A 2677-nucleotide genomic window follows, 5' to 3' on the forward strand; every position below is an offset into this window, starting at 1 on the left:
TTAAATCCAGGCCAGACCTGCCAAATAATGACACGACCAAAAATGGCCAAGCATTGTGGCAGGCACATAAAGTCCCAGCTACTTGGAAGGCTGAGGCTGAGGCAGGGGAATCTCTTAAGCCCAAGAGTTTGAGGTTGCTGTGAGCTATGAAACCAGAGCAGCAGCTTGAGCCTCTGTCTCAAAAAGAAAAAATAGGCTCAGCACCTGTAGCTCAACTGGCTAAGGTGCCAGCCACGTACACCTAAGGTGGCGGATTCAAATCCAGCCTGGACCCGCCAAACAACAATGATGGCTGCAACCAAAAAATAGCCAGGCATTGTGGCAGTTGCCTGTGGACCCAGCTACTTGGGAGGCAGAGGCAGGAGACTCGCTTGAGCCCAAGAGTTGGAGTTGCTGTGAGCTGTAATGCCATGGCACTCTACCCAGGGGGACAGCTTGAGGCTCTGTCTCAAAAAAGGAAAAAGAAAAAATAATAATAGTAAAAGTTAAAACCATTAATAAAGAGAGAGATGGAATCATATTTTATCACAAGGGTGGAGTGCAATTATGCCATCATAGCTTGCTGCAGGCTCAAACTCCCACATTCTAGTGATCCTCCCACCATAACCTCCTGAGTAGCTAGAACTACAAGCACATGCCACCATAGTAGGCTAATTTTTTTCTTTTCTTTTTTTAAGGGATGGGACCTTCTGTGTTGCCTAGGCTGGTCTTAACTCCTGGCCTCAAGTGATCCTCCTGCCTCAGCCTGCCAAGTCACTGGGATTGCAGGCATGAGCTCCTGTACTGGCTATAACATGTTTTAATAGGCATATCATTAATGGAAACTGGAGTATAGGGAAAAAAAGTGCATTAAAAAACAGACATGGGTATGATCTGGGAGGGGAAGGTATAATAACAGAATCCTTTTAATCAAGATCCTGGGGAAGAACCCACAGCCCAGCATGCCTATCACTTTCTATAGAGGGTGAGAGGAAAACTCGTAGAGGACATGCATCAGAGTGTTTGGCTTATTCCCACTGCTCCTCTCAGTACCTGAGGGTAATCCAACCTATATCTACCACATAATCAAGATGAGGGCACACTACATTTGCCCTTCATAAGTCACCTTTTTTTCCTTTGTATTTATTCTTCAGAGAGATCTGCTACAATTTATTTTAAACTGTAGAAATATATAACCAGAATCATAGTAACATTTTTCCCCTATGGATAGGCATTCTTAATATCCTTTGTAAATCTACTTCTAATAAGTTAGACAAATGTCAGTTTCATATTTAGAAAGTTCACACAATACTGTTAATGTTATGGTATAGTTTCCTACCCCTTCTCCGTTTCAGGTTAATTTTGTGAATATTGCAGAAACCAAAAGCATTTCAGTTATTTTTCTTTATGTAGTTAACTTAATTGAAACACATATAAAGCAGATTAATCATAGAAGAAAGTATTGCTTTCACATTGAACAAAACACAACAATCTAAAAATAGATTTTTTAAGTCTATTTTGGATATTTTTTATTTTAACAAACCATATAACTTGAATTAAAAGTACTGTACATATTTTCCAGTTCTTAACTCAGGAGAGGAAAACAATGTCTTCAGGTTAAATCCTCTGGTTCTGTCTCATTGTTGAGTCCTTAAATTGCTGTCATCATCCTCTTGCCTCCGGATTACTGACACAGTTTCTAATTCCTTCCCTCGCCTTTCTCCTGCAGTCCATTCTGGGCATATTGTTGTGTCTGTTGGCATCCTGCCATTTCCCCTAACCCAAGCATCTGTGGTGGCTCTCAAATGCCTACAAAAAGACTAGATTATTCAAGCTGAATCTTAGTATCCGCTATAGTTGTCTGTAACCTGCACTTCAACTTGGTTGCTCGGTACAACTCATTGGGCATGATGCTCCCTGAATACGCCATTGTCTTCAGTCACTCTATACCAGTTTCTGCTGTGGGCCTTGCTTGAATGCCTCACCCTTTGCCCTGCTTGGTACCAAGCTAGATCATACGCATTCTTCAAAAACTAACTGGAATCTACTTTGTTTTATCTTTCTTTGTTTCTTTTTTTGTTTGTTTGTTTTTTACAAGTAGGGTCTCACTCTGTCACCCAGGCTGGAGTGCAGTGACCTGATCATAGCTTACGGCAGCCTCAAACTCCTGGGCTCAAGCAATCCTCCTGGCTCAGCCTGCTAAATAAATGGAACTACAGGCACACAGCACACTTGGCTAATTTCAAAATTTCCTGAGTGGGCATCTGTAGCTCAGTGGCTAAAGCGTCGGCCACTTGTACCAGGGCTATGGGGTGCAAACTCGGGCCTGGGGACTGCTGAACAACAGTAACAAATACAAAAAAAAAAAAAAATAGCTGGACCTTGTGGTAGGCACCTATAGTTCCAGCTACTTGGGAGGCTGAGGCTAAAGAATTGCTTAAACCCAAGAGTTTGAGGTTGCTGTGTGCTATGAAGCCACGGCACTCAACCGAGGGTGACAAAGTGAGACCCTATCTCAAAAAATAAAATTTTTTACTTTTGGTAGAGATGGGTATCTCGCTATGTTGCTCAGCCTAGCCTTGAACTCCTGGGCTCAAGCAATCCTCCTGTCTCTGCCTCTCAGAGTGAGCCATTAGGTACTTCAATAAATATTTGTGTGTAAATTGATACACACATGTAATGTGTCAAAAAAAAAAAA

Source organism: Otolemur garnettii, unplaced genomic scaffold (genome assembly GCF_000181295.1).
Source record: "Otolemur garnettii isolate 467f Iridium unplaced genomic scaffold, OtoGar3 scaffold00003, whole genome shotgun sequence".
NCBI lineage: Eukaryota > Metazoa > Chordata > Mammalia > Primates > Galagidae > Otolemur > Otolemur garnettii.